The sequence below is a fragment of the Mustela lutreola genome, chromosome 8, assembly GCF_030435805.1.
Source record: "Mustela lutreola isolate mMusLut2 chromosome 8, mMusLut2.pri, whole genome shotgun sequence".
NCBI classification, from domain to species: Eukaryota; Metazoa; Chordata; class Mammalia; order Carnivora; family Mustelidae; genus Mustela; species Mustela lutreola.
This window is the reverse complement of record NC_081297.1, coordinates 124,717,608-124,737,153: the sequence shown is the minus strand read 5'-3', so window position 1 is coordinate 124,737,153 and position 19,546 is coordinate 124,717,608.

Below are 19,546 nucleotides of genomic sequence, written 5' to 3'. Positions count from 1 at the left end.
GGTATATGCCAAGCGCTTATCTTCTGGGCAAAGGCAGTGACTTGACATTTTCACCACCTTCTTCAGACAGCATTTTAAACTCCTGCTTCATTCAGAATTGCTTGTTTTTACTACATAACAATTCTGCATTTTCATTTGAAGAGAAGAGCTTGAAAAACAATGTTTGCTCATGAGAGACATGTTACTCAATTGTAATGTATGGACTTTGTTTTGTTATATATTAAAAAAAAAATAAACAAGAGGAAAGACATAGGGCAATTAGGGAATGTGAACACTGTTTTATGATATTAAGCAACTGTTGTTATTTTGAGGGGCTATGATGATGTTTGAAAGGGGAACTGCTTACCTCTCAGAGATATATACTAAAATATTCAGAGCTGAAGTGATACGATGTGTGAGATTTCTTTCAAAATAATCTGGGTTGTTGGAGCAGGGAAGATGGGTTGGGAGAGAGGCCATGAGCTGATTGTTGTTGAAGTTGTAAGCCAGTAGGAAAATGGAGGAGATGAAGGAAACAGGAGAAGAGAGATGTTTTATATTTCATGGGCCATGGAATTGAATCTCTGTACTGTTAGAAAGGTACACACTCATGATATAAGTATTAGATTCTAGCATGACTGGAATGACCAAAAATGCAGTTTGCAAATTAGGCAATGTTTTTATAAAATAAAAAATAGAAAAATAAGACATAAAAATTACCTATGTAAAAAATTGTGACCAATATTATTCCATGAATTGAAAAAAGTTTAATGGTCATTTGTATGTGAAAATTTAATAGTGATTGGTTTGGTTGTCAGCATTCATCCTTGTGTGGTGAAACAGAATTTCATTCTTATAACTAGACTACAAGCCCTAGGAGGGCAGAAAGCCAGGTGATCCAGTGATACTTCTGTGTTACAACTGAGCTATAGGCTATGAGGCAATCTGTAGGTAAATGTTGCTAATTTCTTCTCCTGGCATAGTTACTGTATCATGTATCATATTGCAGATGGAGTCAATCTCTCTCATCTCCCTTTGTCTCCTTCCCTCTCCCTCCCTCCCTCTCTCTCTTTTTTATTTTGTCTCTCTCTCTCTCTCTCTAGCTGTTCATGCTGATTTTTGTTTGTTTTGGTTTGGGGCTATATATTTTTATGAGGAATGTGATCAACTCAATCCTCAGAGCCTGACATTTGTTTCTGACAGTTTTGGAGATTGGAAAGTCCGAGATCAAGATGCTGGCAGATTCAGCATGTGCTGAGAACTCACTTCCTCATTCATAGATGCTTCCTGGTTCCTTGTGTCCTCACAAGGTGGAAAGGGCAAGGGAGCACTCCTCAGTTTCTTGCAAGGGCACTAATCCCATTCATGTGGACTCTGCCCTTGTGACTTAATCATCTCTTAAAGACCCACTTTCTGATACCATCACATTGGGAATTTGGATTTCAACATATGAATTTTAAAGCAACACAAACATTAAGTCTATAGCAAGTACCTACACCGAGAACTGTAGAATTTCTCTTTATTTATTTATTTATGAAAAGATTTTATTTCATTTATTTGACAGTCAGAGATCACAAGTAGGCAGAGAGGCAGGCATTGGGGGTTGGGGGAAGCAGGCTCCCCACTGAGCAGAACACCCAATGTGGGGCTCGATCCCAGGACCCCGAGATCATGACCCTAGTGGAAGGCAGCCAGTTAACCCACTGAGCCACCCAGACGCCCCTAGAATTTCTCTTTAAGTGGGACTTCGAGCTGGTGATTTGTTGCAAGAGGAGACTTTTTATAAGCACAGTTTTTTTTTTAATAGCATTTGACATAATATTGAGAAACATCCATTGTACATATAAAAGAAAAAAGTGCGGCTATTTTAATGAGCATTAATGGCAGTCTCTTATGGTTTGTCTCCCTCCCCATCCCATCTTGTTTCATATATTCTTTTCCTACCCCCAAACCCCACATGTTGCCTCTCAACTTCCTCAGGTCAGGGAGATCGTATGATAATTGCCTTTCTCTGATTGACTTATTTCGCTAAGCATAGTTCCATCTACATTGTGGCAAATGGCAAGATTTCATTTCTTTTGATGGCTGCTAGCATTCCATTGTGTATATATACCACATCTTCTTTATCCGTTCATCTGTTGATGGACATCTAGGTTCTTTCCATATTTTGGCTATTGTGGACATTGCTGCTATAAACATTTGGGTGCATGTGCCCCTTTGGATCACTACATTTGTATCTTTAGGGTAAATACCCAGTAGTGCAATTGCTGGGTTGTAGGGTAGCTCTATTTTCAACTTTTTGAGGAACCGCCATGCTGTTTTCCAGAGTGGCTGCACCAGCTTGCATTCCCACCAGCAGTGTAGGAGGGTTCCCCTTTCTCCGCATCTTCGCTAGCAGCTGTCATTTCCTGACTTGTTAATTTTAGCCATTCTGACTGGTGTGAGGTGGTATCTCACTGTGGTTTTGATTTGTATTTCCCTGATGCCGAGTGATGTTGAGCACTTTTTCATGTGTCCATTGGCCATCTGGATGTCTTCTTTGCAGAAAGGTCTGTTCTTGTCCTCTGCCCATTTCTTGATTGGATTATTTGTTCTTTGGGTGTTGAGTTTGATTAAGTTTTTTATAGATTTTGGATACTAGCCCTTTATCTGATATGTCCTTTGCAAATATCTTCTCCCATTCTGTCATTTGTCTTTTGGTTTTGTTAACTGTTTCTTTTGCTGTGCAAAAGCTTTTGATCTTGATGAAGTCCCAATAGCTCATTTTTGCTCTTGCTTGCCTTGCCTTTGGCAATGTTCTTAGGAAGAAGTTGCAATGTTCTTAGGAAGAAGTTGCTGTGGCTGAGGTTCAAGAGGTTGCTGCCTGTGTTCTCATCAAGGATTTTGATGGATTCCTTTCTCACATTGAGGTCCTCCATCTATTTGGAGTCTATTTTTGTGTGTGGTGTAAGGAAATGGTCCAGTTTCATTTTTTTGCATGTGGCTGTCCAATTTTCCCAACACCATTTGTTGAAGAGATTGTCTTTTTTCCATTAGACATTCTTTCCTGCTTTGTCAAAAATTAGTTGACCATAGAGTTGAGGGTCTGTTTCTGGGCTCTCTATTCTGTTCCATCGATCTATGTGTCTATTTTTGTGCCAGTACCATACTGTTATGATGATGACAGCTTTGTAATAGAGCTTGAAATCTGAAATTGTGATGCCACCAACTTTGGCTTTCTTTGTCTACATTCCTCTGGCTCTTCGAGGTCTTTTCTGCTTCTATATAAATGTTAGGATTATTTGTTCTATTTCTTTGAAAAAGAAAGGTGGGATTTTGAGAGGGATTGCATTAAACCTGTAGATTGCTTTAGGTATCATAGACATTTTCACAATATTTGTTCTTCCAATCCATGAGCATGGAACATTTTTCCATTTCTTTGTGTCTTCTTCAATTTTTTTCATGAGTACTTTATAGTTTTCTGAGTATAGATTCTTTGCCTCTTTGGTTAGGTTTATTCCTAGATAGCTTTGGTTTGGGGTGCAATTGTAAATGGGATTGACTCCTTAATTTCTCTTTCTTCTGTCTTGTTGTTAGTGTGAAGAAATGCAACTGATTTCTGCACATTGATTTTATATCCTGACACTTTCCCAAAAAAAAAAAAAAAAAAAAAAGAAATATATCCTGACATTTTCCTGAATTCCTGTACAAGTTCTAGCAGATTTGGAGTGGAGTCTTTTGGGTTTTCCACATATAGTATCATATCATCTGTAAAGAGTGATAGTTTGATAAAGATTTTGTTTTTAAATAATCTCTACATCCAACATGGGGCTAGAACTCACAACCCCAAGATTGAGAGGCATGCTTCACCAATTCAGCCAGCCATGCTCCCCATTTTTAAACCCAATATAAACATCATGGCAGGCACTGTGGAGGATACAAAAGAAGGTATCACAGTCTTTTCAGGAAACATGAAACAATACAAGTCTAGTCTGGAGTAAACAGTTAAACTCAGTGTGGTCAAGTGCTAAATTGTAACCACATTCAGGCTAGTTGAGGGCTCTTGGTAACTGCTTTTCAACCACAAAAATACACGTGAATACATACATGCCTATGCACAGACCCCCTCATCCCTAATGAAAGTAGCTGTCAACATCAGTTTTCCTTTTTTTTTTTTTTAAAGAAAGTAATACATTAAAGTATGATATATAGAAGATGTGTTCTATTTCAATTGTCTGTTCCCCAAGAATCTTTTACATTCCAGTTTTGTAGAAAAGCCACACTATTTTAAAAGGCAAACAGCCATACACTTACATACAGATGCATTTTCTGTTGATGAATTTTCCAGGCTGAGCCTTTTTATATCTAGTCATTAAAAAAAAAAAAAAAAAAAGTGAGAAAGAAAGAGAGAGACAGAGAAAGAAACAAGAAAGAGAATAAAAGAAAGAAAGAAGTGTTCTACTTTTTTAAAAAGAGCTTGGTAATGTTAAGATAAATATTCACTTACTTAATTTAAACCACACATAGTGTAGATCTTTCTGCTTTTAAGAGACACACTTGCATTCCCCCGTTCTATTTGCCATTTTAAATCTCAATATGGTTTTTCAAATATGTTACTATTTGTAAAGATTCATCTTTATCCCTTTGAACTGTTTGGAAAAATGAATTCTAAAATTGTCTTTGGTTCCTACTTCTATGTAGTTTAACTAGATGAAATTTTAAAAATCCAATTTGAAGAAACTTGGAGATACTTTAAGACAGAATACATCTACGGGCGCCTGAGTGGCTCAATTGGTTAAGCAACTGCCTTCGGCTCAGGTCATGATCCCGGAGTCCCGTGATTGAGTCCCGCATTGAGCTCCCATCTCTACGGGGAGTCTGCTTCTCCCTCTGACCTGCTTTCTCTCTCTCTCTCTCTCTCTCTCTCTCTCTCAAATAAATAAATAAATAAATCTGAAAAAAAAATAAAAGAATACATCTATATATGCTGCAGGAAAATACTCAGGGTTTATATGTCAGGTTTGAAACAAGTGCAAAACTTCTTTGAGATATCTGATCACAGAAGCACAAGTCATGCCTCCGTAGACTCTCCAACAATGCTGTCTGCCAAAGCCACTGGGACTGTTTAGTCTGTAGGAGAAGGCACGCTGGGCCCAAAGACAAAACATCTGGGTTCTGGTGACAGCATCTTTACTTTCGTCATCTGTTTTCTCATCTCCAAAATAGAGTTAATAATACCTGCCCTACCCATATCTTAGAGTTTTGTGAAGACAAACTGTTATAAGAAATAATTGGAAACACTTTGGACAAATCATGTAGAGTGATTTCAAAATTTTAAGATAGCTTTCTAAGAAAAAATTGATTTAAGTGAAAATCAAATGAAAGTTTAATGGTGCATAGCATTTTATTTTCCCAAGATTGACACAAAGGTTCAAGGAAGTTGGGTTTTAGGAAGACTCTAAATTCTTTATCACTTGAAAAGCATTTCACAGTGGTGATTCTCACCATATTGAATCTGTTGAAGAACTTCTGGCTCCCTGTTTCTGGTAAAGTCTAAAAGGCATGGGAAAAGATGAATGATTTGATGGAAGACACTTAAGGTAGGTAGGGAATCACTGTTAACAAATGGTTGTTAAAGTTTTTGTTTAAGAAAGTGTTCCTCCAAGGGGTGCCCAGGTGGCTCAGTCAGTTAAATGTCTGACTCTGGGTTTAGGCTTAGGTCATGATATCCAGGTTGTGAATTGGAACCCGTGTGGGACTCTGAGCCCAGCTGTGGCTCTGCTGGAGAGTCTCTCCCTTTCCCTTGGCGTGACCACTCTTTCTTTCTCAAATAATTAAATAAATCTTAAAAAAAAAAAAAAAAAAAAGAACAAGATTTAAGGACCTGAGGCAAGCTTATCAGTGTCTAGTCCCCATCAAAGGTTCTAATGGGTGGAAAAGTCTGCTAAGTGTCATATTAAGAACTTCTGGTTTCTTGTTCCCACCTTTGTGTTTTTATACCACCTCTTGTGTATTTGTGTTCTTTTTTCAACACTCCTCTCTTTCCTCCAAAGCCTTCCTAGAACTGGTCCCACCTTCAAGTCAACAGAGTTTTGTGAAATACATTATTCTTGAGGAAATATCAGAGTAGTTCCTGCTTTTGTTTATAATTCAGTGATATTGTACCTGTTTTTCTTGGCTAAAGGAAACCAATGACTAAAATGCTTCCTAAACTGTTCCCCTACTGCTGCCTACACCTCATTTACCATTGCTGGTATTGGGAGCTGTTAAAAGGCTTAAATCCATATTATTAATCCAAAATATGTTTTATAGAAACTCAATGCTTAGTAAAAGAGAAATGGTTATATTAAGTATAATAATGTATCCACTTCCAAGAATATTGTGTAGTTATAAAAAACAATGCTTAACTATTTTCTAAAAACAAGGCAAGAGCTTGTTACAAAGTTACTTTTTTAAGTGTTAAAAGTAAATATAATAGAGTCCCAATCATATAAAGATCTTTGAGTATAGGTGGTTACTTTTCCTTTAGACTTAGCTGTATTTTGTCAATTTTCTATCATGAGCATGTTCGTTTTTATATTAGGACAGAGTGTTGAGACTTTTTTTTCAGCCTAGCACTAAGTAAATTGCTTCCACATTGTTTAATAAGAATAAAATTACTTATAATCACAACAATAATGATAAAAATATATGTAATATTCTGTGAGTAACTGGTATATAATAAAGAGTTTCACTTCAGACCACTCAATTTTAAGTCAAATCTAGAGGTCAGCCTGTGTGTGCGAAGTAGGAAGTGATAAGGTTATTGAAGCTTTGTGGTTGACTTCATTTAACCTTGATCACAACTGAAATAGATATCTTGTAAGCCCCACTACTGCCCTCCCCTTCATCCTTCACGATCTCTTCCCTTTCGAACTTCCCATTTTATTTCCATCCCTCCCCAGTGGCTTAAATCAAGGGACAGGAAGGGAAGGAAAAATGGGGCAGGTCAAACTTAAAGGTATAGGAAAGATTCTTTTTTTCCTTACTTCTATCTCTGCAGGCAGGGGAGATCCCTTTGGACAAGTTCTGAGAAATAGAACTATTTCATGTAACTGAGCACTCAACTACTTCAGCTAATGGATCTTGTGACCCAGTTGTGGGAGTGGAGTTGAGTTCCCTTTTTTTCTTAGAGTGACTTTTTAAAAGGCACTGGAGCATGGACCAGTGTCTTTCCTCATTTCTTTCGTTTGAACACTGAAAATACATGGTAATGTTTAATATTACCCCCATTAACATTTTGTGAAATTGATCAAGACCTAAAGCAGCTTTTCTGGCATAAGATTTTGCAATGTCATATTCAATAAAGATTTAGTGAGCAGAGACTGCATAGGGACAAAGAATAGCTTATTTGGAGTCCCCTAAAATCTCCGTTACCTCTCCAAGGACACCCAAAAAATTGTAGTCTGTGATGCAAACAATATTTTTCCCAATCTTAGTTAAGATGTTGGGGAGCAAAGTTGTCTCTTGCCTTTGTTGTTTCTCTAGTAACATATAATTTGTGCATTGAAAGACAAGCCCCTAGATACTAACTAGTAGGGAAGAAAAAATAAATATTTGCAAGCTGAGAAAGAACTATAAGGGATGCATGTCCAGGGTACAGCTCTCCCCAGGGCTCCGGGATGGCTGGCAGTAGAGGTATTGACATGAGAGTATCAGGCAAAGTAGTGAAAGAGGGGCCCAGGCTAAGGGAAGGTCAAGTTCAAAGGCATTGCTGTGTGAAAAAGAATCTTCAGGAAAATGAAAGCTGCTTGCTGAGAATAGTTGAAGATGAGGCCAAAGAAGCAGGCATCAACTATATCACAGACTTAGATTCAGGCTAGGGAGTTCAGACTCTACTGTATGGACCAGGAATATCAAAGTGACCTCAAAAAGAGTTTTACTAGCTGGCACTGCCGTTTTAAAATAGTTTGAGGTTTGAATGCCTTTAAGTGGAACAGGCCTTTTCCAGGTCTGTACTGCCCCCTACTTTGTTGTGTTAAACCCCATGATTTCACATATTTAAATACCTAGTAGTGAAGGCACCTCAGATTGTCTCAAGAAAACTCTGGGTAGGCAATGAGGAGTCGTGAAAGACTAGAATACATAAATGACATGATCATATTTGCACTTCAGGAAGGTTATTCAGGCAGCACTTTTGGAGAATAGGTTTTTGCGACAGTCGGCCTGAACTGGAGGGAAAGACCGATCAGAAAAATATTTAGAGGGTAGGGTCTGTAGGACCTGATAACTGATTGTATGTGGAAAATGAAGGAGGAGGCTTAAATTCTAAGTTCTTGCTCTGCTAAAGGGGTAGATTGCAGTGATAGAGATTGGGGGCTTTGCAAAAGGAATATCAGGGTGGAAGCAATGAAAGGATGTCCAGTTTGAGACCAGCTAAGTCTGATTGGTCCTGTGGGGCGTTTTTGGCAAGCTGTTCAGTGGGCAAGAGATGTGGATGCCCTGGGTATTTGGGGTGAACCCTGGTCTAGAACCAAGCCAGGTTGTTGGGTTGGGGAGCTATTTTTAGCACCATTTGTTTACTAACTTTTTTGGCTGTATCCCAAGGTAAAGTTGGATTTCTGTTCTCATTTGTTCCCACCTACTTCAGTTTTCAGTCTGTATCCATCCTGCAGGGGTTTTAAGGAAGAGGTATGTAATTATTCATTTCATCTTTTTTCCCCCAAGATTTTATTTATTAATTTGACAGATCACGTAGGCAGAGAGGCAGGCAGAAAGAGAGAGGGGGAAGCAGGCTTCCTGCTGAGCAGAGAGCCCAGCACAGGGCTCAATCCCAGGACCCTGAGATCATGATATGAGCCAAAGGCAGCCAGTTAACCAACTGAGCTCCCCAGGTACCCCTCATTTCATCTTTTTGTGACTTTATCCTCTCTTTTCCACCCATCAACTAACTACTGTGTGCGCTGTTATTGTCAGTGATTGTGCCTGCATGGTTAACGACCCAGCAGGCCATGCAGAGATCTCTGGGCTGCATGTGAACCCAGCAAGAGCTGGCAGACACCCAGCCTTGGTGGTGAGCACACCTGTTCCCAGGAACACTGACTGGCTTATCTGTAATAGGCCTACTGGAGGGGGTAGGGCTCAGGCTGGGCTGCTTGTGGGGTTGGAAGTAACGGCAAAACCATTCTTAGAAGTTTGGCAGGACGCGTGCAAAGGAACAGCTACTTCTCAGGCCACACAGCATTTGCAATGCCTTCGCAGTTTAAAGCTTTCTCCTCTGGAGCTGAGAGGAATTGGGGTTCTATAAATTAAAAAATACTTAAAGTATGCCTCAAAATGACTATGTTCTTGGTGTAACTTTGGTGTTTGAAGTTGTCTGAGAAATGAGGCAAATGATCAGCGAGCACATACTATGAAGGACCGCCACAAAGGGTGGGACTCCAGTGGTATCCCTCCATGGGAATGTAGAAACTCTGAACCCTGGCGTGGCTCCAGGATGCTTTGGGTAATTGACACGCTACTTTTTGAAAGGGTGTGGAAATATCTAGATTAAGGGCATGAGAGGTTCAATGAAACACATTTGGGCATGCTTGTATATTTGTATTTATTTTAATTATCATAATGCTCATAATGCTCTTTTTGTCTTGAAAAAAGAAATTAAAAAAAAAAAATCATCTCCCAAATCGTTTTCCACAGGTACGTATACAAACATTATTGTGATTAACAATGAATTTTGTTATACATTTAGGGGTTTTGTTCCCTATTTAAATTGATGTATAATTTACATAGAATGGAATGTATAGATGTTAAATGTACATTTAGAAGAATTGGCAAATGTATACCTACTCTGTCCCTCTCCTCCCCCCAAGACATATTCCAAGATTAGAACATTTCCATCCCTCTAGAAATTTCCCTGACCTCTTTTCATATCAGTATCTACTCTCTTCACCTGTTCTCTACCCTCCCAGCTAACCTCTGTTCTGATGTCTATTGCTACAGATTGGTTTTTACCTGTTCTTGAACTTCATAAAAATGAAACACACAAGTACAAAAAGTTTTGTATTTTTTTCTGTTAAATCTAATAACATATATGAATGATTTCCATCTCAGCAATATTTATCCACATCACTTTAATGGAAAAATAATACTGCTTTTTATTAATGCAGTGTACCATATTTATTTATTTAATCTGCTCCTATAGGGGAACATTTTGATTTCTTTAATTTTCTTCTTTCCCCTCTTCCTTCCTTCCTTGCTATCCCTGTTACCAATGTCATTATAGGCAAGTCTGCATATGAGACAATGTGAGGTTACATTCCTAGAAGTGGAGTTGCTGTGTCAAATAAAAGCGCCTTTAAAAAAATGCACATTAAAGGGACATTGTCAAATGATCTCCAAAAAGACAGCCTTCATTTATTTCTTAGTATTGTCAAAACACGTTAAACTTGTTTTGTCATACCCTCACCAACATTGCGAATTGGGGGGAAAATCTTTGATCTTAGTCAGTTTTATAGTATAAACCCAGTATTTCATTTTAATCTGTATTTCTCTTATTATTAATGACATCGAAGATTTTTTCTTTTGAGGAATATTTCATTTTCATTTTGTCATTTTACAGTGGAAATGAATGGTCTTTTTTATAAAAAATTAATTTTCCAAATGATCAATAGCTGGCTATGGAAAAAATAATCCTACTGAAGATGGAAGGATAAAAATAAATCAAGGAACAAAGCCACAAGCCAAATATTCTGTCTCTGTTACTTTTAGCGAATGGTCTAACTCCGTAGTGATTGACATTTGCCTTATTCTGTAATTGATTTTGCCTAGTTTTTGCTTTTCAGGTAGTGTTTTTGTTTTCAGTTACTTTTAGAACAGTTTTACTTCTGCTTGAGAAAAAAAATTAAATTCAGTTTTGCATGACCATGTTTTTAAATAAAAGTGAACCCACTAAGGATACATTTAAGCCAGGACATACCTTAGAAATTTTAGGAATGAGGTGTTTTTTTTTTTTTTTTTTTTTTTTTTTTAAGATTTTATTTATTTATTTGACAGAAAGAGAGCACAAGCACAGGGAGCAGGAGAGGGAGAAGCAGGCTCTCCACTGAGTAGGGAGCCCAATGCAGGGCTCTATGCAGGGCTCGATTACAGGACCCTGGCTGGAATCATGACCTGAACTGAAGGCAGATGCTTAACGGACTGAGTACCCCAAGCGTCCCAGCTTTAGGAATGAGTAGGGGAGAACCAAATAGCCAGTGTTTAGGAACCCACGTGCTTTTTGCAAAGTCACCCAGTAACAAAGTGAGTGAGGTTTGTAAACATTCCAACCTTTTGTGTCTAGTCCCAGGGCTGGTTGATGCCATCTGTTAGTATATCACAATTTTATTTCAAACTCATCATCATCAATAGGTATATACAAAGAGGTCCATTTTTTCTAACATTTTTAAGGGAACCAGGTGTTTTAGTTGTAGCTCAGTTGAACTTGGGATAGCTCAGTTCCTTATTTGTAGAATTGAGGGGGTTGGTTAAATTTACTCCAAAGTTCTCCTTGGGACTTTTTTTTTTTTTTTTTTTTTAAATTTTATTTACTTACTTGACACAGAGAGAGAAAGAGAGAAAGAGAAAAACCAAGCAGGCGGGAGTGGCAGGCAGAAGGGGAGGGAGAACTAGGCTCCCTGCTGAGCAGAGAGCCCAACTGTGGGGCTCCATCCCAAGACCCTAGGATCATGACCTGAGCCAAAGACAGAGGCTTTAACCCCCTGAGCCACCCAGGCGCACTGGGACCTAAAAATCTTAAGATAGAGAAATTTATCATTGTTACAATAAATGTTAGTGAGAATTTTTATGATAATAGAGATTTATAAATAAATAGCACTTCGATAATTTCTTGTTTTGGGAATGTCCACAGAGCTATTTAAAGATTGAATAAGCTTATAGGCAGTAGGGTAGAATGCAGATTCTGGAGTTGTGGGTCTGAAACCCAGCTCCACCACTTACTATCTATCTGTGTAGTCTTCAGCTAGTTACTTAATCTCTGTTTTTCAGTTTGTTCATTTGTAAGTGGGGATAATAACTGTCTGTTTCAAATTTTTGTCCGATACATGGGAAATACCCAGGATGGGGGCACTTGTGTGGCTCAGTGGGTTTAAGCATCTGCCTTTGGCTCAGGTCATGATCCTAGGGTCCTGGGATCGAGCCCTGCCTCTGGCTCCCCACTCAGCAGGGAGTATGCTTCTCTCTCCCTCTGCCCCTCCCTTTGCTTGTGCCCTCTCTTGCTCACTCTCTCAAATAAATAAAATCTTAAAAAAAAAAATACCGAGTATATGGCAGCTGCTGTTATTATTTTTGTCACCAACATCACCAACACAATCAGAATGTATAGAATTGAACAGAAGCAACCATCACTTTATTTTTCATCAATCTACTCTAATTTATATTCGAAACTTTTAGACTGGTTATTCGTACTGTCAGATATACAATGAATCTGATCCACTCATCCCATCTGAAAGGATATATTAGCAGAAAATCTTCTCTACTCCTTCGCAGGCTCTCCTTTCTTACTCAACCACTCTCTCGAGTTGGTGGTGTTGATGGCCATTCACCTTGTGAAGGTCTAGCTGGTTTAGAAGGAAGCCTGGAACCCCTGTGGCCTGATTGCATCCACTTCCTAAACCTCTTCCCTTCTGAGTCCGTGCCACGGTTACAATGGAGAAACCACCGTGCAGATTTCCAGAGGGGGTGCACTCGCTCCCCACTACGTAGTCCCAGAGAGACAGGTATGAAGCACTCACTCATAGATGGCCCGGAAAACTCCCCTGCAGTGTCCTTCCACTAAATCCTCTCTGACCATATGTGACTTCACCTGAAAGGTCTGCTCTTGTTTTGATGACCAGGCCAACTGTCATTTCCAACCCTTCCTTCAGCTTACCTATGTAATAGCTCCTGTGTCTTACAGTTAGTTATGCATCAGTCTGTCTTCCTTGCTAGCCTAGATGAGAAGCTCCGTGAGCGCATATGCAATGAATAAATGAATGCATGAATAGCACAGTTCCCATCCTTGATAGTGATCAGGACTGGTCTAAGACAATGTTTTCAGAGATCTCACAGATACTGTAACTCCTTCAAGCACTGGAACCTGTCCCACTTCCCCCACCAGGGGGATTCTCTCATGCCTGCCTGTCACTGTCAGCTCTGTCACACCACCCTGAAGACTGCTTGCATTTTCCCCATTTTACAGATGAGGACACCTGAAACTCAGAGAACTATAAAGCAACTAGTCTAAGACTCTGTATTAGCAAATGGATTGGATTCGAGGTTTGTCTGACTTCAAAGCACAATGCTCTTTCCACCATACTACATTGTCTCCAGAAAGAGGACTGGCAGGTGGTGAGGTCTGTCACATGGTTGTCCCACCTCACGTTTATATGGGTAGAACTCCAAAGCTTTTACCAATAGGTCTTACTTACTGTTTTGAGGCGTGAGAGAAGGTGGGTGGTGGAGTCTGTTTTGAATGTGGCAGACAGCTTGAAATGTCACCACCAGCTTGCCACTGATACTTAAATTTCTTCTGATTCAGGGACTGCTCCCCATTAAAGCAATTAAATCTATGTGGGAGGAGCAAGGCGTCTGTCAGTAAGTCATTCACATCTTAACGTGCCTTATCAGTTCAAGCCCAGATGATGTAGGTTTGGAAGTGAATATATGTCAACCTAAATAAAGAGGTAAATTTACTAGAAATTGAGGTTATTTGCAAATAGTGGAGGAATTGCAGTTTTGGAAATGCATGCTGTAGCAAGCTACAGGCAAGTCTGTTGAGGGTTTTTGGGCAGACTTAGGAATAGGGAATGCGAAGAGGGGGAAGTCCAGCCAGAGTCCAAAGCAGTAAGTTCATTGGCTGAAGGATGGGAGCGATTCCTGTTGGTTGGTCATTGGTGAGGAAACAAGCCTCATCTTCTGTAAATCGGGCATTTTTGGGAAATCAGTGTCTAGGTGCTTAAGTTCTGTTCTTCTGATGGCATGTGCATGAGATTCCTCATTTTATATCCTCCAGTTCAATTTGAGATTGAAATCCTCTCACATGATAATTTTGAGAGAGAATTAAATATATATTAATATTAATAAATGTATATATTCTGTCACAGTATAGTTACATAGAACTAAATATATCTTTATTAATACTAATATTAACAAAAGTAGATTAAGATAATAATAGGTTATCTATTTTAATCTCTTTTAATAGATTAAGATAATCTCTCTTGTTGTCATTCTCCTAGACATAATTAAGAAATGAATTGGGGTTTCTTTTTTTGTCTTTAGAGCAAAATTTTAATTGTTCTTGAGTCATCTACTAAGTATAAGAACAGATCGCTATTTAAGGGAATCCAAAGAAGGGTTTTAGTACTTTAATTTTCTAGAAGATTAATCTGGTAAATATATGTTTTGGTATTTTTATAAGGGCTGCATTTACATATGACAGCACCTTGGTTTTTTTTGTTTGTTTTAAATTCTAAAGCAATACATTAGAACCAAGTTAAGGCAATGAAATTCCATACTTCTCATTCTTGCTGCCCTTGAATGGTCACAGTAGGCTCAATAAAATATATCTAGAAAGATGTAAATACCATATTGTGTCTTTCTTAGTATTGTCGAAGCGTTAAAAGGTCCCCCCCCCCACAGAAGGATCAAGATAAGAGCAATATTATTAAGTTTGCATTTATGAGGAAAGATAGTTTTTTGTTATAAAGGAGTTAACAGTGGATTTAGTGTTAAGAGGCTCCAAAAATCAGAAATAGCCTGACAGGGGAACAATGCCTGTCATTAGATGCAATTGCTGCATAAATGGTCTTTCTCTTTTAAAGAGTGCAGTTTATAGTAATTGAAAAAAAATCCCATGTGCCATTTTCATTGTTTGCTCCATTTGTTTGCTTTCTTTGTAATTGAATTTCACACAAAGGAGAGAATGAAAACAATTTTCAGGTGCATCACTGCATTTTCTACAGATTCTTTAATTTTAGAGCTTAGCTCTTGTTAAGTATTCTCTAGGGGGTATGTAGTTTTCTGTGTGTGTGTGTGTGTATGTGTGAGTGTGTGTGTGTGTGTGATGCTGTTCAAAGATGGAAAATGACATTTCTTTTGAAACCAGCCTCTGATTTGATTGAATGTTATGTTTTTTAAAACAGCAAAAATTGACTTTCAATCACATTTTGAGTTTATTTCTAGCCATTTGCCAGAACGAGCCTTTATTGAAATTAGGAGACAAAATTGTATTTCACGTTTGCTAGTGCTGTCTTTCCAAAGCCACAGAAACACAGATATATAGTATTCTGCCACACAAGTATTTAAAAAAAACAAACAAACAGATGCAGTTTTCAATCATACCACATTTTCCACATTTTTGTCAGTGTTTGGGTATTTATACCTGGGTGAAATAAATTTGGGAATAAGGTAGTATGTCCTCATTTTGAAGCAGCAAACCTTTGCTGCTGTTTCATTTTATGAATGGTGTGTGGAGTTGGCTTGTAGGAATAAATAGGGAACTGTAAGACATAGAGTAACATTCAAGGGACTAGGGGAAAGGCATCGAAATGGTTTTCATGGAGTTCAGCTATACACTCATGGATATGGGGAGCAGAGTGGTTTGCCTTTAAGTTTAATTTTTGTAACTTTGGGCCTGCTACCTAGCATCACAGCAGACAAAAGAAATACTAAAAAGACATTTTTTGAACACAGATGTCTGAATCTCATTATATTTGCTTTTTTTTTTTTAAGATTTTATTTGTTTGAAAGAGTGAGCGAGACAGAGAGCACAGGAAGAGTGGCAGGCAAAAGGAGAGGGGGAAGTAGACTCCCCGCTGAGCAGGGAGCCAGATGGGAACTCCGTTCTGGGACCCTGGGACCATGACCTGAGCCAAAGGCAGATGCTTAACTGACTGAGCCACCCAGACACCCCTCATTATATTAGATTTTAATTATCAAAAGGTGGTTCTGTGAGACTGATCAATCTGATAAACCATTGGGAAGAAGGAACTAGTGCAGTTCTATGAACAAGAACAGTATTGATGGATTAGAGGGAAAGAATAGTAGCTCAAAATTTTGGATTCTTGGGCACCTGGGTGGGCTCAGTGGGTTAAGCCTCTGCCTTCAATGGAGCCCCACATCGGGCTCTCTGCTCAGCCGGGAGCCCGTTTCCTCCTCACTAGCTCTGCCTGCTTCTCTGCCTACTTGTGATCTCTGTCTGTCTAATAAATGAATTAAAAAAAAATGTGGATTCTTTTAAGAAAACTGGTCCTGGAGTACCTGGGTGGCTCAGTCATTAAGCGTCTGCCTTCGGCTCGGGTTGTGATCCCGGGTCCTGGGATCAAGCCCCACCTGCTCTGCGGGAAGCCTGCTTCTCCCTCTCCCAGTCCCCCTGCTTGTGTTCCTTCTCTCACTGTGTCTCTCTCTGTCAAATAAATAAATTAATAAAAAAAAAAAAAGAAAGAAAAGAAAACTGGTCCTAAGACAGGAATCTCCTTGTCTTTTCAATTTATCTCCCACAAGAGGTAATGAGGAATTAGGGATTCGGTGTCATCCAATCTAGTCTTTAGATTAAGACATTTTAAAAAAGCCTCATAGCTCTTCATTGAGATCATTTGGCTCTAGAATATTGTATTAGCAGTCTTAGTGTAAATGCTTATAAATATGTAGAACATATTTAGAACATCTTAATTTGGGGATGCTTTAGGTCAGTTTCCACACTGCATTTTACACTGTGTGAAAATTTTATTGTTAAGCTCTGGGCCGACTCATTAGGATCTGTAGAAAATATGACAAACACAGTGACACAACTGACTTAAAAAGGAATAGTCCAATATCCTGGTGAATAATTTGTTGCCACTATAATATTTATTAAAATCTGTGGATCTCTGGAAACAATTTCATTCTTGATCTCCTTAAGCTCTTTTCTGTTGACTGCTGTGATTCAGTGACCTGTTACACTTAGCTTTCTATGATGTGTGCATTTGCCTCACTTCTTTGATGATGTTTTAATCACCTTTGTATCTCCCTAGCCACTCAATAAATACTTTAATGAATCAAAAGAAAACCTATGGATCTAAGCAAGATACAATCTTCAAACATCTATTCTTCTAATAAGCAGAATGGTCAGTGTTAGGAGACAATTTCCATGGGTCTCTCACATTTCTGCCTGTCTTGTGACCAGAGGCATTGACTGTATTCCTTCCTAAGTGGTCTTGGAACATAGAAGTACTCTGTCCTTCTGGAGCAAAGGAACTGGTGTATTCGCTGCCTATTATAAAAGATTTGGCATTCCTTTTCTGAAATGCAAACCAGTGCATGTGCAGATGCTATCTGGCTTCTTTCATGTCACCTTGTGGGGATTGGGACTCTGGGAACCAGTGCAAGAAAGTGCTGATACTCTGGCTACTGACATTGATGTGAGTAATAAAATCCTTTGTGTCTGACTCAAGAGTCTCATGCCTTTTACCAGCATGCATAAAACTGTGGCAGGCTTACTGTTAGTTTGCGAGTCAGATATAATCTCAGAGCCCTCACAGTCCTTGGTAGTCAGTACCATAATTCATAGACAAATTTCTTCTTCATGTGTGCCTGTAATTTTTATGGCCTTCCTAGATGTGTAACTAGTAAAAGAAATTATTTTCAAAATAATACCAAATACTACATAATTTGGGACACCTGGGTGGCTCAGTCAGTAAAGTGTCTCCTCTTGATTTTGACTTACGGCATGATCTCAGGTTCCTGGGACTGAGCCCTGCATCAGGCTCCGCACTTGAGTCTGCTTGGGATTCTCTCTCCCTCTGCCACTCCCCCTGCTTGTGCTCTGTCTGTCTCTCAAACAAATAAATGGAATATTTAAAAAAAAAAAAAAAAAAAAGAGCAAGACCTCTGGAATCATCTGGACTGGGTTTGTGTTCTGGTTCCACCTTTGTGGAAGCTTAGAGCAGCCTTTGATTTAGCTTCTCTAGGTCTGTCACCTTTAAAAAGGAATTTGGAGCAATACTCCCTCCCTTAAAGAATGGCTGTCATCATGAAATGAGGTAATGCAATGGCACAGTGCAAGGCACCTAGGGAATTTGCACCAAATGCTAGTTATTATAATTAGATATTTGTTAAGTATGTGTCTGACAACTAACGAATGACTCAGGAAATCCATCCAGAAATAACGCAATAGTGTTCATTATTCATCCCAAACAAATTGTTTTTAAGACAGAGACCATTTTAGATTTATCAGTTTCTCTGCCACTAGTGCAGTTCCCATGGTTTCCCTAAGCATTTTTCTGTTTCTTTTCAAGTCTTGCTGGGAGTTAATTCAAATCCTGGCTGTCCACAAATGATTTGGCCCTTAGGGACTTGGGAATTTCATTTCCACTTGAACAGCTTTATAGGGACTCCTCTATCAGAATAAAAGTAGGATGTCAAGTTTCTTGGCCAAAATCTTCACTTTTATTTTCTTTCAGAGCCATATAAGAGAATGTTTCTTTTTCATCTGTTATTTGCAACTGGCAAAGCCAGTAAGCTGACCTTACGATCCTATTATCTTTTGTTCACATAGTTCACAAAAGCTGCTGTCCAAATTTTACGATTTTTTTTCTAAAAATTAAATACTTTTAACTATTACTAAGTGAAAAATAGAAATGTAAGAGTTTTAGAAAATGTGACTGTCCATTTGTTCTCAAACACAGTGAACAAATGGGAAGTTCACTGCTCCTTAGAGAAATGAGAAAAATAAATATAATGTAAAAAATCTCTCTTAAAGCTAAATATAATGGTAAAAGTCATGTATTTTGATGTTGTGTTCTCCTTAAATTTTTATGTTATTTAAATATTTTTTCTATGAAATGTTGCTTATGTACTGGGTTTTTAAAAAGTATTTTTTTTTTTTTCCAGGAAGAAAAAGGCAAACTCATACAGATTTCCTTAAATTCTTTTTTAAAAAAATTTGTTTTTGAAGTCTCAAAGTCTGAGAACCAGGAATTTGTGAACACTTATGCAAGGCTTCTAGAAGCCAGACTCTGTTTTAAGAGTTTTACATACATTAATTGATGTAATTCTTAACAGCAACTTTATGAGGTGAGTACTGATGATACCAAATTTATAGGTGAGGAAACAGAGAAACAGAAGAGTTAAGTAACCTGCCCGAGTTCACATAGCTAACAAATGGTGAACCTTAGGTCTAAAATCCAGGATTATAAAGCTAATCTCTTCCTTTCCTTCCTTCCATTGAGCTAGAAATCTCAATCCAGTATTTTAATATGTGGAGGGCATTTTGGCAGTATCTCCAAAAGATTCAAAAATATGTCTGTAGTTTGACACAGCATTTCTAGAAATTCATTCGAAGGAAACAAAGAACCGTGCCAAGATATATGTACAAGTTTATTATTATTTTTTAAGGATTTTATTTATTCACTTGAGAGAGAGTGAGTAAGCAGGAGCAGAGGAGAGCTGGTGAGAAGCAGAGGTGAGAAGCAGAGGGACAGGGAGGAGCAGACCCCTTGCTGAGCAGGGAGCCCATGTGGGACTCCATCTGTGACTCTGGGATCATGACACTTAACAAACTAAGCCACCCAGGTGCCCCTGTATAAGGGTATTAATT